This window comes from Lates calcarifer, linkage group LG18 (assembly GCF_001640805.2).
Source record: "Lates calcarifer isolate ASB-BC8 linkage group LG18, TLL_Latcal_v3, whole genome shotgun sequence".
NCBI lineage: Eukaryota > Metazoa > Chordata > Actinopteri > Centropomidae > Lates > Lates calcarifer.
In genome coordinates this window covers 11739234-11760131 of record NC_066850.1, presented here as the reverse complement: position 1 = coordinate 11760131, position 20898 = coordinate 11739234, and the positions used below count along the sequence as shown (strand labels likewise).

General features: G+C 42.4%; 1 long non-coding RNA gene across 1 annotated transcript in view; it reads left to right on the top strand.

Annotated features, from left to right (window-relative positions):
* The first annotated feature begins 630 nt into the window (after positions 1–630).
* Positions 631–20898, top strand: part of LOC108895916 (uncharacterized) — a 232579-nt gene continuing 212311 nt past the window's right edge. The window contains exons 1-2 of the long non-coding RNA XR_001963045.2: positions 631–818; positions 1372–1503. This is a non-coding gene — a long non-coding RNA (uncharacterized LOC108895916). The remainder of the gene's footprint in view (positions 819–1371; positions 1504–20898) is intronic.

Below are 20898 nucleotides of genomic sequence, written 5' to 3'. Positions count from 1 at the left end.
AAATACAGAATAAAGGGGACTGCAGCGGCTCCTGACCCTTTCTGTTGTTTTCAGTGGTTCATGATCCTTTGTGGCAAAACATGGGTCATTTTTAAAATGATTTGCAGTTTATCATATTACATCAAACCAATTGTGAATGCTGGGGCCTTTGGGGCCCCCTAAGAATATGGGCTCTTGGGACAGATGCCCCGTTTGCATCCATGGAAAAAGGTTTTTTCTGCAATATACATATCTGTTTAACTTGTCCAGTTTAACAATCTCTGCTTTTTTAACAAATAAAAAATATTCTCCATTATTATTTTAATGTTATCATGGACTCTCCTTTACTGATTTTCCTCATTTCTGACTCTGACAAAACAAGAATGAAGGCAATAGTGAATGAGTGATTTTTGACACAGCCTTAGTAGCCTATTTCTTTCTTTCTTTCTTTCTTAATAAATGGAACCCTGACGTGTGATTTCTAGGATCACATGACGAACTCCACTGACGGCAGCATAAATCTAACGCACCCCAGTGCATTAAGGCGGGCTATTTAACGTGTTCCTGCCCTGCCGATCAGTTTTGTCATGCCGCCATTACGTCCGTCTGTCCATGAGCCTCGTTAATGGCTAACGGCGGGAAAAACATAGCGCAAGAGATGCTAATGCTCGAGTAGCAGTTAAGCTAGCAAGCTAGTTGGCCAACAAACGTGGAATAATGTGGCCTCGGGGAAATATGTTCTGGTTGTTCGTCGTACAGGAGCTTCCTGTCCTGTTGTTGGAACTGTGGAGGAGTATTAAACGCAGAGAGACAAGAGGCCACTGCTTCACTTCAGCAAAGTAAGTGCAACTTTTGCTAACATTTGATGTGAGTTCAGGTGTAGTCTCTGTTAACTTTAATGCGTTGTGCTTGAGCGGGGTATTTAACCTGTGCATGCCCTGCTCCAATGTTTTACCAGGACTAGTTGCCACCAAGTCCACCTGTCACCCCACTAAATTAATGGTTAACCGCAGGGAAAACTCAATGTTGGAGATACTAATGCCCGAGTAGCATTTAAGCTAGCAAGCTAGCTGGTCACCAAACGTCAGTTCATGTTGCTTCAGAGCTATTTTGCTTAGGAAATTTGTATTAGCTGTTCATTATGTAAGAACCTCTTGTCCTGTTATTGGCACTGTGGATCCCAAAATATTATTTTCTGTAGAGAGGCAAGAGGTCAGTGCTTCACTGCAGCAAATGCAGCTTTCAGCATGCAGCTTGTTGGTGAGTTCCTGTCTTGGCTCTGTTAAGCTAATGGCTAACTCTGTTGTTTTGCTGGAAGAATGTTAGTATAGCATTTAAGCTAGCAAGCTAGTTTGCCAGCTGGTGACCAAAAGTTTCATCATATTGCTTCAGGACGTCTTTGAGGAGGACATTTGTACTGGCTGTTCATCATATCGGAGCTTCCTATCCTGTTGCTTGCACTTTGGACCCCAAAAGGAATATTCTTCACAGAGCTGCAAGAGATCACTGCTTCACTTCAGCAAAGTAAGTGCCAGCTTTTGCTAACATTTGTGTTGTGAGTTCATGTCTTGGTTCTGTTCAATTGCATTTGGTGTGTTTGGCAAAAAGCTGCTGATGGTGCTCTCTCGGGTCTGCTTGTTGTTGATGTATTGGCCTTGGCTGGCTGCTAATTTCTGCTTTTATGATGCTGTCATCTTGTTATTTGTAATATTTGCCATTGGTGTTGTGAGTTGAGTTCTTTTAGTGGCTGAGCTTATTTTTCTGGTGGTAGTTGTTTGTTATGTGCAATATGAGGCTTTTAAGCTGTTGATATAAATGGTGAATACGAATCATCATTTTTGAGTGTAATGAGCTGAATTGATCTTGCAGCACTTTGTTGCTGTTTTGTTGTGGGTTGGTTTATGCTTGCATTAGGGATGTAAACATGAGTGCTCTTTGCAATATGCACGTCATGGGAAACTCAACATGGCTTTTGTCTCACAACATAGGTTGTCACATTCACATTTTCTCCACACACTTCATATTTGGCAAAGCTTCAGAGCTTCTGTTCTCTGGTTTACACTGCTACTACATTCAGTTGCACTCATTTCCAACCATAAACTCATGTCAATGTGCTCATGTACTCATCTGTGGTACATAGTGCCCCAGCCTCAAATGTTCAGTTTGAGCTTGAGGCCCATGTGTTGCTGAGATCACTGCTTCACTCCAACAAGGTAAGTGCTGCTTTTTCCAATAAATATGGGTTGAAGTTTTGGTTTTGCTCAGATGCTGTTTGTGTGGTGAATACTATGAAGCTGCTGATGCTGGAGCTGATAATGTATGGCATTTGGCCGTTGTTTGGCATGTGCATTATGATGCTTTCATACTGTTGTTTTATCTATTGATAAATGTGTGTTGTGGCTGACTGATGCTGTTGTTTTCAGTGTTGCCTATTAGCTTACTGCTGCTCATACTGTAACTGTGCACACTTCAACACTGTTTTATGGAAAAGTGAGCTGCACTACCTTCAGCTACTATTGCAATTTTTAAATTCAATTTGCATGTCTATTTATAGATAAACCAAGCGTAGTTTGACATTGACTTTTCTCTGGCTGGCCTTACAAACTAATGGTACAATATTTAAAGCAACATCATACAATATTACCTTAAAATAACAGCTTCAAAATCATTTTGATGGCACACTGACCTATAATAGTTTGAATGGCACCTCAGCTAGCCAGAAAATGAAACTCAGTCATTCTTTCCTTAGTGTTAGAACTTAGTGTTTTTTTGCCTGAACCATAGGCTGTGTTTTCTGTACGTGAGCTGTTAGCCTCTCGGGTCAAGCTGCTTGTAGTACCTGCAACTGCTTGGACTCTGAACCCAACAGAATCTGTCATGCTAGTGTCTTGTAATTATCACTTGTGGCTGCAGAGGCTGCTACTGCTGCTGCTCAGCAAAAGTTATATAGTCTTGCTTTAATGTCAGGTATTTGTCAGGTAATTGCACTGCTGGTACTGATAATGACTATGTCTATATTACCAAAAAGTTAGAGTAAAAACTGTAGTATCTGTTTTTTTACGTGGTTTATTTTTTTTTGCTTGTCCAGACACACTCATCCGAACCTCTGCTTCATCAACCCTGCACAGGCTTAATATATTTAATCACATAGTCTCAACATTCACTATTTTGCCACATACGTAACTGATTCTGAATGATTCTGTTCTTAATTTACAAACAGACTAATGTTTTTAGAAGAATAAATCACTCAAGCCTCAATATCTCTATTAGTATTGGCTTTCAAAAAGACTCATGATGGTCAGGCCCTTGAATTTTGAATTAAGTAAAAGTCTGATGCGCAAATGTGACTATAGAAGGGATAAAAGTATGTTTGAGACTCTCATCTATTATTGAAGAGGCCACTAGATCCAGATCACATCAGGCCTGGGACAGTAGATAGTGTTTCATGGTGGCTTTGTCTTTAAATATTCTCCTAGATTGAAAGCTTCAAAGTAAACTTCAATTACTGCAGTGATTAGATCTGGCCTGCTCCATTAGAGGACATTCTAGCTTTTGGGGGGTGGTGGTGGTGGTGGGGCAGATAGAGAGGGCAGGGCGAGGACTCTCAGACCCCCAGCCAAGGAATTACTAACTATTGATCTTGCTGCCACAAGCCATCTGACAATGACATTATAGTTGTGTAGCTTCAGAAGAAGCAGTACAGTTCAGCACAGGGGCTGATGTAGTTCCCGCAAAGCACTTAGACATGGGGATGAAATCCTATTTCGTTTGGGATGGGAAAGGGTTTCTGCTGGCTGTGGGTTAAAGTTCCAATTTGATTCAGTTTTTATCATTTTGTTTTGAAATACACTATGGCCTAGTGAAAGAATTGTAGTTTTCACAGTTTTTTTCACAATGCAGTCTTTCATATCAGCTGCTAAAGAAACATTGTGTTTATATGTTTTTTTTGCTGGACAAGTGATAAACAGATGTTTTGCAGCTTAACAAGCTAATGCAACAAACTTAATTTCAGTTCTTATGTGTAGAGTTAACAGCTCTAATAACTGTGTGCGTATATTCATATAAATGACACAAAACTTGATTATTTGACTGTTGTGAGAAGATTGTTAACGTTACATTTCAAGCCCTCTGAGAGTATCAGAAAATTCTTAATCCACTTCTATTCATGTAAAATGTTTAAATAGAAAATAAAATGTGCCCTTTTGATATATTCTGGACCATACAAAACCTTCAAATTCATGTTTCTAGGGACTTTCAAAGAGCTCAGACTCATAGAAATGCTGCAGAAAGGCCCAATGGGACTGTTATGACATGTTTGTTAGGGTGAACTAGTGACTCTAAATACGTGTGAATGCTTGTTCCTGTGTGTTGGCCTAGTGATATACTGGCAGCCCTGCTTTCCCACCCACTGTATGCTGGGATAGGCTCCAGATCCCTGTGACCCTGAACAGGATGACAGGTTTAGAAATTGGATTGAAGGATATTAAAAGGTCTTACGTGCAGGAAATCAGCTGTGACTGGTAAATTCAGTGATACGTGGACTGTAGCAAGTTTAAAACAGCATGAACAAATCAAAATCAAGTTCTAGTTGTTGTTTTTAATGGCATAATTTACAAGTACAATGCAACACACCAATACTGGAATCGAGTGGCTGACTAAGACAAAACACTATTGTAACAACAAAACAAAATAGAAGACAAAATATTTAACATAACACAAATAGCACAATGAGATATTTAACACATTGAAAACATATTCAAGTAATATTGAACATTTTGTTAAAATAGCAGTGGTTGGACAGTGTCAGTGTCAAACAGTACAAGTAATAAACATTTTTAAACTTCTTCAGTTCATATTTAACATTTCTTAATGTCACTAACTTTGAGTCTTGAAAATGGATGGTGTGTTAAAATCAGGGATAACAACGGCAACAAGTCCAGGCCTTTATTGTTTTTATCGCTAACAAAGTAGGTAAAATTTGAACCAAACCAATGCCCTCATTTTAACATTTATGGACATCTCATGTTTCAGAGTTTTGGCCTCTGTAGACCCTTGAAACCGGCAGATTGAGGAGAAATGATGGGAAAATGTATGACCTTGATAATGATGATAATGATCCTGATGGTTTTCCTCGTCACAAAGCCAATACTGTTAATAATGACAGTGATGATGATGGATATGATGATGATGATGATGATGATGATAATGATGGTGCTCCCAGTGATGGTGCTGGCACTGTTGATGCTCGTTGATGATTGTGGAAATGAGCATGTTGATAAGACCCCCCGAAACATTTTCTTTGAGCATGCATGGCTCCTGATAACACTACTGTAAGTCTACACTGATAGTCCCACTGACCATCTTATCTGCTGCATCTCACTGTCAGACATCCACTTCCCTTTCCTCTCTGTTTGCAGGCTCCCGAAAACCATTATAACAACCTGATCGCCACTGTGCACCCATCTGTAATCATGAGGCAAGCACAAGAGGCTAAATTATAAAAACTTCATAAGCAGAGGAGGAGAGGATTTGATTAAAAATAAAAACAGGGGGGTGCACTAAAGAGCCAGAGAAAAAAGGTGTTTGGGGAAAGTGAAGAAGAACATGGGCACTCAAGTAGCAGAGGGGAAGATGGAGACAGAGAGGGAGAGAGGGGGAAAGAAAGAGAGAGCGAAAAGGCAGGGGGAAGATAGATCATGGTCCTGAGCGATTGTGACAAGCATAGACCCTATCAGCCGCTGTTTGTTTGCACACTCCCCTCTCTGCATTAAAGGAGCCGTCCAGGCCGCCGGCAGGCCGCGAGCGCTCCATCTCATCACCTGACACGCCAACAGATGTTATGGGCTGATAAGAGCCCGGCGGCCCCCTTCCCTTTGCATCTACGATTACCTCCGCACAAAGGAGAAGGGGTGGTGGAGGAGAGGGAGGGGAGTGGGGGTGGGGGGGGGTGGAATGGAGAGAGAGAAGGAGGCAGAGGAGGGAGGAGAGGAAATCAAATACTTCATGATGGCCTGGTGTTAAAAAAAAAGAAGAAATGAAATAGATGGAAGTAGTGTGTGTGTGTGTGTGTGTGTGTGTGTGTGTGTGGAGGGGGTGGGAGATTGAAAAAGGGAATGAGAGAAGGAAAGATGGTAGGGACACACTCATTTGTCCTGTATGAAGTGGTAAATGGCCTCGCTGTGCTTCCTGGCCCCATGCTGTTTGTCTCTGTCCTAATCGGCTTATTCCATAAGCACTGCTGCACCATCGTCATTAGGCAATGATAATGATATTATTTAACAGGGGATGAGAGAATTAAGGAGGCGCACTATCTGATGGCTAGTTTTGTTCACTGCCTCATTTCCTCATCCTCGGAAAATGTAGCATTTCCCAGTTGATAAGAATTGTTTTGCAATTGTTAAGATGCTTTAATGACAGCCACATCCATTGGCTTTATTGCCTAAAAACATCATTACTGCAACTTTTATTGTGTATTACATGGCTGGTTTGTTCTCCAAATAACACTAACTAAATTGGGATGTCAAAAAAAACCCTATGTGGAACATTGGTCTTGTTATGGCAAATGTAACCCAATCACTGCAGTAAATACATACATATCTCCGTCTCCTTCTCCCTCCTGATCACTAATTTATGATATAATTTAACAACGTTTCTATATTTGTTCCGCTAAACACTTTGCGTGGCATCAAATTACGGCTCACAAAAGATCATAGAAACCCAATATCATGCATCCTATTCTCAGCCAATCTGACTGGAGAGATTGTGTTTCTTTTCTTTTCTTTGCTTGGCTCCAAGTCCAGAGGGGGATAGATGACATTACTAAACACAAATCAGCCAATAGAATAAACAAACTCGGGGGATAAACAACAATGCAATCTCCATCTACGCGTAAACAATATGGAGTGTGCATGTGTGTGGCTTCTTCTTGATGAGATTGAATATGTGTAGATGATAAGCCAACCAAGGTAATCAATGCAGTAATGATGAGGGGGGCTGACGGTGAAGGCGGTAAGGGGGGGGTCTCCTATCGCAAGCAGTCATCAGTGGAATTTCTAAAGCGCCTTGCCTGCCCTGTGTGTGTGTGCGCACGTTTCTGTGTGTTTGTGCGTGGAGCAAAAGCGTGACAAACGCGTCATCTCGTGTGCGAGAGAGATAAGCTCTAAATAATTGCGGTCTGACAGGCCTGAATAATGGCCAAATTAGACAGAAGGTGCACATTATTACGAGCGGCAAACATTCAAGGCTGGTTTGAGATGTAACTGGGTTTGATTAAGACTGCGATGATGATGATGATGATGGTGGTGGTGGTGGTGGTGGTGGTGGTGTTGTTGTTAGACCCACGCACACCCCACCCCTAATCCCATTTCCTCTCTTCTACTTTTCCCTCTTTCTTCTTCTTTTCTGTGGATTAGCATTGCGGGCCGCTCCACCGAGTTACCTGTGGACGACCTCCTGTTGAGCAGCAGCCCACACACTGAGAGTAAAAGAGAGATGAGCAAAGAGAAGGAAGATGAGGAGTAAGTGTGGGGGGTAAAACAGCTACGGCCGTTGATAATCAGTGGATAAAAAGAGCTATACAAGGTCAGGGAAAGGACGAAGAAACAGTCGGGTGAAGCTGCAGGGTTTGTGGGAAAGGGGTGTGAAAGGGAGCGATGGCAGAGAACAGAGAGAAGATAGAGGAGTGGTGGCTTTGATGTCAATCAGCTTTGGATTTGGTGTTTTGTCTGCTGCAGTTACGCCACGCTCAGGTAGAAAGATGAGAAAGGCCTTTTTGGAAGCCTTTTGCTTGGGTTGACGCTTACTTGAGGCTTGAACCAAAACAAGGAGCCTGTATCCACTGTACGGATCAGAGCAATGGGTACAGCATGACCTGAGCAGAGAGATGAGCTGAAAAATGACTGAATCAGGCATGTAGTGGAGGAAAAAACAGACCTAAAATCAATTTCTCCACCTGACATAAACCTTTATGGCATAAATCATAGCATATACCAAACTAAATTACATCAAACTGATGAAATTACATCAAACTGATGTAATTTTGCCTCGACCTTTTTAAAGGAAAAGCCCAAAGTCATGCTTTCTTCAAAAATAACATGTTTTTTTGTTCATTTTGGTGGTTAAACATCATTCTTGTACTTTAATTCACTGCCCCTGTAACTTGCTGCTATTAGTATTTGAATAGAGGGTTGTCAAGGTTTTCTCCATGTGCTCCAGTTTCCTCGCACAGTCCAAAGGAACAATGAATGACTCTTCCATAAATTCAACTTAAAACACAGGATGCATTAAAACAGCGTTATTTCTACCAGCTGACTGTGTAAAGTCACACTTAAAGGATCAATAACGGTGAACTTTGACCTGCAAATGTTCTTTAAATTGTCAGTCAGAAGTGAATGAGAAAGCACTGGTTGCAAGTATAACTGTGCCTTCATCCATGTGATATATGTACAAAATAATAGTGCTGATTCCTCCGTTCTTAAACCTGCAATAACTGTTTTTATTTTGGCCACTATAAAAGCTGTAAACATGACTGATATATTATTTTTTAAGCTGATATGGCAACAGTTGCCTGTTACACAACCAGCATACATGGAGCCACATTATCATTCATTTGTAGTCATGTTTCTGGCCTCTTGGCATATGTAAGTCCAATATTTTTTCTCCTATCTCTTTTGATTCATTACTCTCTGCAGTTGGAGTTTCCAAACATCAAACACAAGCTGTATCAAGAGCATCTTAGTTGGTCTCGATGGGACGGTATTCTCTAACTTTTTTCTCAGTAAGATGATGTTTAAGTTTTTTTTCTCACAAGCTGGATAATTTCAGTTTTGGAGCAGAACACCCCCAAATCTATTTCAAACACCCATCTGATACTGTATCACCAGGAGGAGTGATCAGATCCAGATCACATCCATAATCTCCACGCTGATCACTGCCCAAGCAGACGGTTATCTTTGCGCAATAGTGATTGGGAGATTAGTGTTTTTAAATGCTTATCCGTGTAGACCTCCCTGAGGTAGCTGGGCTCCAGAGCCTCTGTTGAATTGCGTCGTCAGATCAGAGACTCAGACACACGGATCCAACATGTTGGCTTTTGGGAGGAGAAAGGGGGGAGAGGGGGAGGGGGGCTGCAGTGGATCATGTACATAATCACTTGTTTATCACCAGAGCATCTTGCCAAATCACTAAAACACTGCTCTAATCACAGTAACCAGAGCAGCTGCTGTTTTACTCCTCTGTGTACATCTTAGACCTGTATGGGGTCAATTTAGGATTATACAGATAAAGGCTTTTGACAGCTGATAACAAGAGTCTACAGATATTTTTGGACTGAAATCAGCTAATATTTACAATGTTGGAGTTATTGGAAGGTGAAGTTTTCCTTTTTTGTGATGGAGGTGAGCTGTTTTCTGCCTCTTTCAGTCTTTGTGCTAAGCAGGGCCAACCTTGTTTTGGGCTTATCTTTTTATTGAACACTCAGAGATCAAAGCTGATATTGATTCTTTAATCTAACTTGTAGAGATACTTTATCAGGAGCTTTTTGTAAGTTTTGCTATCACTACAAAGCTGACGTTAGTATTAATAGCTGTTTACTTACAAGTGTAGAAGAAATGTTGCGTCAAACTTCATTCCTTTGCTCGCCAAAAGCTGTCTTCAACGGTGGAAAGCTAAGCCAATCTTTTACTTCTAGTTCTATTATTTCTTTTCTTCTACTGAAGTTAGCATACTAACCACCAATCCCTGGCTCTCACTTACCAATAGCAAGTTGCTATAGCTGCCCTGAAGAAGTTGCGCTGCTCAGAGGATGTATTCTAACTTTTTGTATTATAAATGCAACAATGGCTGAAGCTCTTGGCATGCGACCATCTCATCACCCACTCCCAGCAAGAAACCATGTTCAGCGGCAGAGAAAACTAATAAATACACATATAAATAAACACATATAGCCCCTTAAATAAAAACTGCACAGACAGACAAAATCTGAAGTATTCATTGTGTCGAGCAGAATCCTGCACATTTTTATGAAGTATAGTATAAATGTATTAAATAAAAGTCTGAAAGTAAAGGCAAGCTGATTATCGGCGTTTGTTGCCTCCCGGTGGTATTGTCAAACTAGCAACTCTTTCATGTCAAAGAGAGTACTGTTTGTAAAATGTGGTGCAAACACCTTGGAAATCTTTGAAAATTGCAAGTGTTATGTAACTTTCCCCAACTTTCCTTCCTGTGAGAATTGAAAAAATGTCTCTAAAACAGCACTGACTCCATTATAGGACATGACAGCTGCTGCTGCTGCTACTAAGAATAACATGCATGCATCCTTTTTGTGAAATCAGATCAAAAAATGTCACAAGAATCAATTCAGGCTATGGTCTTCCAAAGACAGCCGGTGTCATATTGATCAGTTCTGTAATAAATATGCAATCAGACTACTCCAACACTCCACCTTGCATGCCCTGTGGGCCAAAAAAAGCGTATGTCTGATCCGAGTGTATGTGATTCTGAGTTAAGAGTGTGTGTTTCTGTGTTTGGGATCAGGATGAGATCAAATCCTCCATACACAAAAAGCTTCCTGCTATCTATCTGCTGTCCTCATCTACCTTGGCCCTGGTAGGAGATGTTCTAGTGCCAGTAGGACGGAGGGGAGAAAACTCCAAACACTAAATAAGCCTTATCTGCTCCCAGTGCTTGGCTGAGATTAGGAGAGGAGTGAAGGAAGCCAGCGAAAAGGAAAGGAAGCAGAGAGGAAAGGAGAGGAAGTGATGGAAGTAGTTAGGGAAAGAAAGCCAGCAGAAAGGAAAAGCAAAGGAAAGGAAACCAGCAAAGGAAAGAATAGGAAGGAAATGGAAAGGATCAGTAAGCAAAGGAAAGGATGCTGGGTGGAAAGAAAAGGAAGCCAGCAGTAAGGAAAGAAAAGAGTAGGAAAGGAAAGTTAGAGAAAAGGTAAGTAAGCCTGTGGATAGAAAGGGAAAGGAGTCCAGTGGAAAGAAAATGAAGAGAGTCAAAGTGAAGGAAAGGAAATGAAAAGAGAATAGACAAGGCCACTGAGAAGGAAAGGAAATGAGGCAAGTCCAATGGGAAGGGAAGGAAAGGAGACAAGGCCAGTGGAAATGAATGGAAATGAAGAGGATGGAAAGAGAAGGAAAGGAAGGGAAAGGGATAAGAGATGAGACAAGGCCAGTAGAAATGGAAGAATAAAAGAAGCCAATGAAAAGGAAATTTGAAAGACATTTGAAATTTGAAAGGAGGTAAAGAAAAAGTGTTGGCACAAGGGGAGGAGAAGAGGAGACGAAGACCAGACGTGGGTGTTAGATGATGGGTGTACTGGCTTTTTCAGCCAATTCTGAACTACTCCATGCTTTATAACTCCCCACTAAAGAGTGACAGAGTCAACTCCAGTCTCCTCTTGGAAATGAGTGTCTATCTTTGGGAAGAGAAGCACTTGTTTTTGATTCCATTACCCAGGCGAGGTGTGAGGTTGAGAGGGGTGGTAAATGGGGGAATTTGGGAGTGCTTGGCGAGCGGGCGCATGGGGAGAAAAGCCAGTTTGGGAAGCAGCGGTGGAACCACAATCTCTGGAGTCCATTCTGTCCCTGCCGCCCCGTGATCCCCACAGCAATTAAAGGCAAGGAGAGAAGGGGCCACAGGGAAGTCCAACAAATCACGCCTACGTCTAGATACACTCGGGTTTACTAACTAATGTGTTACATCCTGTTCATATGTAAAGGTACCGAGAAGACGGCAGCGAGGGTGAGATTTAGTTACAGAATCCTTGAAACGGGGGGATCAGCAAGGATTCAGACGGTTCTAAACAAAACAAATAATTTGATTTCACTTTTATTACCCAAGTTTAGAACTATTTTATTCTGAGTTTTCACTTTTACTCTTTTCATCACTTTAGTTTCAGTATAGAGTCTGTTAGCATATGAAACGAGAAATCTGGATTTCCTTTGCAGTTGCACTGTTTTTGGTGCTTGATCCATAGTAGGGACTGAAAATTGGAACATTTCTGCCTCTTCTGGTTCAGTTGTGACAGTTATTCTTTGAATTTGTCTCATGGAAGATTCCAGTCTTTATGGGAATAGTAAATTCTCGTAAAGCCTCAATTATGCTCTCTTGCAGATTCGCACATAGACAGCTGTAGGCACCACAAATGTTTAAATGTTCTAATAATATGCAGTTGTAGTGTAGTGTTCAACAGAACAAATTGGAGGGTACACAAATGTCCGAACATGTACATTTTAGCTTAATTTAATAGCTTAATGCTGCAGGTTAGAACAGGATTGAAACTTTGATACATTTTAGTGCTTAGGTTGTAAAAAGTACAAAGTAGAGAAACTCACAGTATGTGGAAAGGGCAAAAAATACTTTACTATGGAAGGGGCTTTCATGGAAAAAAAAATGAATATGATCTTGTGCTGAGATTATATTAATCTGTTGGTCATCTGTTACTTTATAAAACTGCCTCCCACTGAATTCTCACTCTATCACAGACCTCTAATACAATTACATCATTCCATAATAAGTTTGTATCTTTTGTAATTTCCCACTAGTGGACCTAACTCACACAGGTTGTGATATTTTGATCCCTGCTGTGTTTTCTTACTCCTACACCGTACAAAAAGAAAAAGGGGAAAAAAAAAAAAAAAAAAAAAAAAAATTACATATATATATGAGACATCCTCATCTGACCAATCGCAGGAAACGATGAGTGTGAGATTGTCTCCATTCTTCATCGTAGGATGATCCTAAATCCACATTACATCTCTCCTCACACCCCCAGCTTTCACTTTAAGTCGAATATCACCACTCACTCTTTGCTTTAAAGCAGTGCCAGTGGCCACCCACTCCAACTCTTATCCCCTCTTCCCCTCTCCTCCAATGTCCATCAGTCATTGTTTCCTTCCCATCATCCTCCTCTCTTCTCCTCTCCTTACCCCCACCCCTCTCCTTCTCCCCTACCCCGACACCCTTGGCTTTGATCTTGATTTCTGACCAGGAAATATCTACAGAGGGGCCGTCCAGCTACAATAACATTCAATAAAAGAACACAAGGGTGGCAGAGACCGGACCACTGATAGTGCCACGATTTATGGGCCCTGCTCGCGCTTGTTTGCTACAGCAGCCGGGCACTTGCACACAACAACAAACACACACTACAGGCTTACAAAGTACCAAGTGTTACCAAGCACATTACCTTGCACTCAAGCATACCACATATGATATTTGTATTCATGAGAATCTTGTGTTGTCTCTCTCATAGTTTTATTGTAATCAGCCCACTACTAGAAGCCTAATAAAACTCTGATATAATCCTGGTCTTGTCACTTTACCATTGTAGATCTGTAAGCTCTTTTCTTAGTTTGTTTATTTTTCTTATCCTTTTATACTGAAACAAAGAAAAGAAAATCTAACAGTAGTGATACCTGGTGCAGTTTAAAGTACCTCTGTGGGTTTAAAGGTTGTTGTTTCTGCAGAGAAACTTTACATCTGACATCTTGGTTGGGCTTTGTTCCTTGATGCTGTAAAAATAAAAGCAGTGGCTTTGGCTTGAAGCAAACTGCATCAAATCAAACACAGGCTGGGCTGTAGTTGTTGTTGACACTTGTCTCAATCCCCTTTGTTCCAACGTCCATATCACCAGCCCACCGCACACTAACGCCTGTCCAAACAGGACTACAAATGGCTGCCATCCCACAGTCTTTAACATGGTGTGGGACCATGCATTGCTCCTCAGCCTGCTCTGGAAATCCACTGTGACCAACGCTGTCCGACTGGACAAGAAAAAGGCAGTGTCCCCTTATGCCTCCACCCTCGAGGGCTGGAACCAAGTGTGACACTTCTACCCACAAACCTTTGGGGTATCAACCCCACTGTGCCCACACTCTCTTGGCCGGAGCATAGCGTCACTGTTATAGGACGCACCTCCCGAGATTCGTTCCCCGTCCCAGTTGTGGTCCCGTTGTGGTTATCTGTTCAGGGCCAGGGAACAGGGACAAGCGTGGGATGGAAGGGTTGGACTGGGGTGAAGGTTGGGGGGGGGGACGCAGCACCGATCCATTTTAGGACGGTGAAGGGATCATCATTGTCTCCCGTCTCACCCTGTCACTTACTATTACCAACCCACTAGCTGACATCCTGTGTATTTCTGTGTGTGCGATTCTACAAAAACCGTACAGGATGTGTGGTCTTGGCATCAGACTCGCACACGCGCACTTTACAAGCGAGTACACACTCTGTCTTTTCTCGCAAACACACACTCTCCATACACAGACACACTGTCATCACTACAGGCGCTTCTCAGCAAACCCACACATTGGATTGTGAGTGGTACAGCTCTTCCTAGCAGACTGTGTGTAGGAGGGACAGAGCCACAGGCGCTAAGTGTCTCTATAGCCCATGTGAAATCACATGTAGGCTGCGATGAGCCTCCAACCATACTAGGCACAATCACATGGAGAAACAGAGGGAGAGGGAGCTTTAGAAGACCACCAAGGATAGCAGGATGGCACAGGATGCCTGGGCTGTCTTCATGTTAAGGCCTTTTTCTTCACTGTTCCAAAGTATTCACCACTTAAAACAGATTAAGAGCTTGGGGAATAAACAGGCCCGATGCTACAAAGTGGGGAAACACAGGAGGAGGGTTTCGGGAATTAGAGAGCAGGACGAAAGGGAAAGAAGCCTTTCAGGAGATAACGCCTCGAGAAGCAATCAGGATTGTTCCAATATTAAGGCGCTTGTGATGAAACAGATGAATGGTTGAACAAAAGGGGTGGGGGGTGGGGTTGGGGGGTGTAGAATAGAGACATTTGGATTGTTTCATGGGAAAGGAGTTACTTTTTTTTATCTTCAAAAGCTCCGTTTTGGACTCAAATGAATAGATGAGATTGTCAGATGGTGTCTACAGAAGTTCTTGTTTTGCTTGTTGTACAATGACATCTATTTAACTGTGTATTTGAACTAAAGGCCACCAGCCAAATTGAACCCTCGGGGCAATGTGGTCAGTATGGTTCTGTTAATTTTGGCTAGTTTTGGAGATGATAGATGTGGATGGGTCTGAGTGGTTCCCATCCTCTTCCTCCACAGTTTCCTACCCAGTGTTGTATCTGTTGAGACAGAGTGCAGAGAGTGGGAGAAATGCATCAGATTAGATTCCTATGGGATAGTGTGATATAATGGTTTGCCATTTTTGGCCAGTTATTAGTCTGGATATAATCCAGTCATCACATCCACTTCTGATATAATGGGTTTGATATAGTTTTTTGATAACATAAGCATGATAATAAATCACAATGAGCTCCTGATATAAAAATAGCAGACATGACAGAGGCAAAGGAAGGCCTGAGTGGTGTGGTCCATTTTCTTCTTCATGTCAGAGCGCATTATGGTACTTATACCAAGGCGACTTACCACAAAAACAAAAAGTAGCTGTATTTCAATCAGTAAGATTATTTATTGAGGTTGTTTATTGTAAGAGGAGAGAGATGAGACAAAAAGTCGAAAGCACAAGATCATGTTTATAAAAAAGTGAATCAACTGCAGGTGCTTTTAGAGCAAGCAGTTCTGGGAACTCCCTAGAGGAACAGCCCACTGAGGACAACATACCTTCAAGGGCTTTTTTCTGTGTGTGTGTGTGTATATATATATATATATATATATATATATTTTTTTTTTTTTAACACATGGATAATGTTTTACAAGGGTTTTTAAATATGGCGGCTGCTGGTGCTGCATTAGCTCATGTGGTTGTTAGAACAATGAAGTCACCTTCAGACTAAAACAAAACAAAAATCATCTGATCACCAAGCCTCAACTTCTGTTTTGTGCTGGGTGAGCTGAAACCAAATTTTGCACTGATTGAAATACTGAGCACTTAATAAAAAACATTACTTCTTGAAACAAAGTTGAAATAATTAAAACTGATGACCAGAACAGAATATACAGTATATATTTTTATATCATTAAATTATTTAGGACACTCCAGGGGAACACATTGAGGAATATCAGCGATATCGCTAAAAGGAAACTTTCAATAACACTGGTAAGATTAGAAAAAACAAAAACAAACTTTTTCAAACCTTTAACCTGCTAGCCAATCAGAGGACATTTTCTGTGGCCATGTTTTTACTACCTTTTATTTTACTTCTATGGTCTAAAGTATAATTCTGGGCATAACTAATTTCATAGTAGTGGTTCAAATGTTTGGTTTCAATCCACAAATAACAGGGTTAAAGTCACCCTTTATAAACTCTGTTAAGTTGCACTGCAAACCTTTGTGTGAATTTACGATGTGGTCAGTGCGCTCTCAGGCAGACTGTACCATCATGGGGTTTGATAGGAAGGTCAAAAATGGGCCGGATCGGATCCCAGCCAACCCCCCACCCCACCACAGATGAAGAAGCTGGGAGTTTGTGAAGCAGCTGCACACTCTAATCAACAAAAGAGAAAAGAAAGTCAGAAAGTGAGGGGGAGGCAGAGTGAGTGAGTGAACAAAGTGGATGCTGCAGTTAATCCCTCATCGATTCAGTCATGCTTTTTAAAAAAATCTGTGGGCACTGGAGACCTACAGAAAACACAGCTGTGTTTAAAATAACATTTAACTAAGTTGCCATAATGATGGTGATGATAATGGAGAATGCCACCAGCGAGCACGGTGGGCGTTATTGTCCTTTATTGCCCACCCTACATCCCCTGCTGGTTTCATTTGCACAAAAGATGTGAGAGGGAGGAAGATGATTACCATAACAAACACACACTTGCAGACGCACTCTTCCCCAGGGAAGTGTCAATCTAAGAGGGAGAGTATGTTGACATTTATAACCATATGGGGGGGACATGGTCGCTATTTCTCAGCTGTTTAACTTCAATTAGGGAAGGAAGGGTGGAAAAGGAGGGAGAAGGGGGGGGGGGCAACTTGTTAGCGAATGGTTAAGTGGCAGCAGAATAGGCGCTAAGGGGAGAAACACATTTATGGGTGTCTCCTAAAGAGTTTGCATTGTGCCTCGGCCTTTGTGGCTTAACATTGATGGAGGACTGCTGATGGCTATAGGAGATTATGTATTGACGGAGGATGTTAATGTGGACCTGGACCTTTTTTTTGCAGAGAGTGATTACACTGGTGAGGCCTCACACTGCCTGGAAGTTACATTCATTCACCTGAAAGCCAAACAAATCGCTCAGACCTTTCTTTTTTAAGGTCAGAGTCAGACACCGCTGCACAGTACTCTAAAAATTGAGATGGTAGATCCCAGTGGACTCGACCAAGGCAGAAAGATGGACAGAAAGAAGTGGGAAAAAAACAGCAATAATAACATGATGAGGAGTGAAAAAAGGTCCTATTGGACAGGAAATAAAGTGTGCTGTCAGTCAGTAGCTGCAGTGCTGCCAGAGCCACATCTCCCAGGTTATTGCTTATTGTTTACTCCCCTCTGAAAAGGTCAGAGGTTACGGCGACCACATCTATTTTTCTCTCCCATCCACTCACCCCATTCTTCTCCAAGCGCAAGAAGGAACAAAGAGCGATGGTGGGGGCGGCGGAGGAGGGAGAGGGGATGGGGGTGTGTGGTTGGAGGGCGAGTTGGTGGCAGTGGCAGCAGCGGCAGCAGTGGTGGAGGTGGTGGTGGGTGAGGGAGAGTGGAATTAGAAAAAAAAATATAGAAAGGGAGAGCAGCGATCACACAGAGCTGATAAGGAGAGGAGGCAGGGGTGGGGTGTTGCTGTGAGCTTTTGGGGGGGTGGCGGTGGCGGGGGTGGTGATGGGAGGGGGGGGGCTAGTGGGGGGGGGGGGTGGGGGTGATGTGTGTATTCAACTCCGGGCTGACTCCTCTTATGCTAATACAGCCAATTTCCTCTTTTATTTCATTTCTGGAGCCGAAATCTGCGATCTGCGATAAGGTTGCCGTGGCGACCGCCTGTTCCCCGGGCGGATGCGGGCAGCCGTGTGATGGAGATGTGTAAGTCGGCGGGAGCAGCAGGGAATGAATAATTTAAAACTCCACCAAGCTGGAGAGATAAGAGAGAGCAGGGCTGAGGCCTCTCTCCCCCCTCCTCCCCTCCTACTCTCTCTCTCTCTCCCTCATACACACACACACACACACACACACACACACACACACACATATATATACACTATCCCTCGCCCTCCATCTCGCTCTCCCTCAACCTTCCCCACAATCCATCTCTCCACCTCACCCCTTCTAACTCTCAATCCCTCCTTCCCTGTGCTCTCTTTTTTCCCCCCCACTCTTTCACTTTCTATTTCTCTCTCTGGACATCTAAGGCTTCATCCTCCAAAGCAAGCTGACCTCCAAGGTCAAGGGCATGATGGGTAATTGAACTGGCGGTATGGGGCGGCTGGTATCGGGCCTATGGATGATACAGCAGAGACAAGAGTGGATGATGGTGGTGGTAGAGGCGGAGGAAGGCCTCGCTCAAATCCAATCTCCTTGTTTCTCCTCCTGCTTGATTTAAAATGTGATGAATTCTGAACCGCCACCGCCGCTGCCGCTCTTCGGCTGCAAAGTGTGCGAGCGAACTTCGTATTCTTCAAGTTAAGCCCACTTGGCTCGTGTCATTCTTATATTAGTCACTCGAACAACAGCCGCTCTCCAGCTCACAATGGCCCAACACTTGAATGTAACACATGCTTGGAATAGTTGAGTGTTCCAGCTGAACAGTATTGCTGTGTAAACACACTGATACTTCATGGTTTACTCGATGTCCTGCCATGCCTGTGCGTGTTTTTTTTTTTTTAAATCTAGGTGTGGCTAGCACAGGAGAGGTATTCATTATAAGAAAACATCTACCATAAAATTCAAACTTTTGAAAAGACATTTGCTGCTGATTCACCAAGCCTGTGTGAGTCAGTTTTACTGTTAGATGGTTTTTATATTAGTAATATAAATATATATTAAGGATTTACAGTGGCAGTGGTGTCAGCTGGTAGTGGAGTGTAACTAAATATGTTGCCCTTTACAATTTGATGTACTTTTATTTCTATTTTATGATTTATGATTTTATTCATTTATTCCACCAAATTTCAGATTGTAAGACTATTTTTTTTACCACTATAACAGAAAATGTGAGCAACTTATAAACTATGATGCAGTCTTTCTAAATTAATCACCTAACAGTATTAAAAAGCCTGGACTTTTAAACTTTTAGATTGATTAGATCATTTCAGGTGGCTTCTGTTGGATAAAAAATAAAATCACTAGAGTTGAGGGCAAATGGGGTCATCAGAAAGGCAGCAGGTTTGTTTTCACAATATTACTCTTGGAATAAACTCACATGTGAATGATATGCAATAGTGTGAGAGGATCCTGGAGGGGACTTTTCTTTTTAATTCTGAGTTTCTGGGGGCAATCATGCAGGCCACTGGCTCGGCCACTCAGCAGGTTAGGGTGGTGTGTGTGTGTTACGTTACATCCTTGACTCCTGTCTGTCTGGCTCGCCAACCTGTTTTCATTCCACAGCCGTGGCACAAGGCTTTATCGCCATGGAGATAAACCGCGGTTATAAACACCCCCGCGGGTCATCTCCAGGTGAGGGGTTCATGGTGAGGTGTGGCTGGCCGCTGCACACCTCCATCCCTCCCTCCTTTTCTCCCTCCCTTCCCCGGGTGTAGGTACCTGTCCTAAAAAAGACACAAGCGGAGGGGAAAATTGGAACAAAAAAGCTGATTCATAAACAAGCCACACAGGGCGCCCGCACAGGTAATCTCAGCCCAAGCGTAAAGCCTTCATCCCCATGGCGCCAGGAGGCAGCTCGCCCCGCCGGGACGCACATGCACACACACAATGTTGAGTTTAAAAAAACAAAACAAAAACAATATATTTTAACTGCATCCTCAACTCTTTATATTTCCTCCTTCAATTTAAGCTTTAAAGAGAGTGTAATATTGTGTTAATTTACACAATAGTCTCTTAAATAAGCTTTTTAAAGCAGGTTTTGTTGCACGTAGTCTGTCTGAGCACCATCTTTCATCTAAGCAGAAGATCTCAGCCCACATCCTCCAAGGTCTTCTTCACATCAAGGGGATAAGAACCTTGTTTTGTCTGCCAAGTGCAACATCTCACATTCCGCCATCTGACCCATTCCTGCTCACAAGGAAACACACAGGACAACACGTACAGCACAGCAACAAACACGCAAACAAAAACTAGACGTGCAAAGATCTAAACATGCAGGCCCCCCCCCCCCTGCACAAAATGCCTGCAGTTCCTCCACCAGACACATGGTGGCACTACGTACTTATTGGAGACCTTGCAGCTCAGGTTCCCTCCATCCTGCCTTGAACATGGAGTCCCACCAAGCAGAACAGGGGTAAACACACACACATACACACACACACCTAGCAGATACTCCAGATTACATTGATAATACCAAAAATATTGGCCCATAGAAATAATACAACACAGCGATAACAGAGTGCTATCTGGTTTGATCATGATACCACAACTAAACGCAGGCAGAATATCAACTCTCACAAACAAGAAATAAGAAACTGGGCCTTCACATCAGTGAAATGACAAAATAAAACAAGACTGACCCCCTCAATCTGACACAAGTGAAACCCAGTAGCTCAAAAAGCCGCTGTCTCGACGCCGCTGATGGAAATTACAGCGAGTCTTCAAGTGTAAAAGTGGTGTTTTCAGCTTCTCTATGTGGAGCCATGTAAATAGAGCAGTTTTAAGAGGCTTTCAAGGCTGTGTGCGAGCAAATATGATTTCATTAAACAGGATATGAGCTCTCCTTTCTGATGGCTGTTAATCTAGATTAAGGTTTGTCTGGATATTCACAAATAGATGTTGGAAGAATCAGGCAAATTAAACACACCCCAGTCATCAAATCTATTCAAACAGGGTCAAAATATAGAGGAATTTCTGCTCTTTATTCAAACATTATTATCTCTTTAATTAAATT